Source organism: Wasmannia auropunctata, unplaced genomic scaffold (assembly GCF_000956235.1).
Source record: "Wasmannia auropunctata unplaced genomic scaffold, wasmannia.A_1.0 LD336074.1, whole genome shotgun sequence".
Classification (NCBI taxonomy): domain Eukaryota; kingdom Metazoa; phylum Arthropoda; class Insecta; order Hymenoptera; family Formicidae; genus Wasmannia; species Wasmannia auropunctata.
In genome coordinates, this window is record NW_012026816.1 from 804,719 (window position 1) to 805,381 (window position 663).

Here is a 663-nt window from a genome sequence, read left to right on the forward strand (position 1 = left end):
TACAAAATGCATGATATCAGTACAAAATTATCTTTTCAAAAAAGGTAAAAAAGGCGCTAAGAGTACACGTTCTTAAAAAAAACTGTAGTATCAAATTTAAAAAATGAAAGTGGTATTGTGATATTTTACTCAACCCAAATGATATGTACCTAAAAAGAACTTGTAGCAAATTAAACCCAATAAAAGATGATATCAATAACTGGCGGTAAATTACAATCCTATAAAAAAAATTTTAAAGTAAAGATTTTTTTAAAATAAAACTTAAGTACGTATCTTTATACTCCCATAGAAGATCTTTCTATTCCAATCAAAGTGGTAGTAACTTTAATTTTTTGCAAAATTGTGTTATCTTATTTAATCCGAGTGATATGTAATACATGCTAACTATTTTTTAAAAAATAAAACGCAACCTACTTAGTACATACCTTTGTATCTATTCAACTTTTCCTATTTCAAATGATAATAGTTATTTAGTACTTCTTTAAAATATTATTACACCGCAAAATTGTGTTACTTCACTTAACTCAAGTATTATCACAAAGATTAAAAACATAACGGTACAAAATGAGAGAAAAAATTTAATTTAAGGAAAAAATTTTTTATATAAAAACACTTGACGCTGCTATATCTTAAAATATAATAATATAATAGATCGGAAGAGCA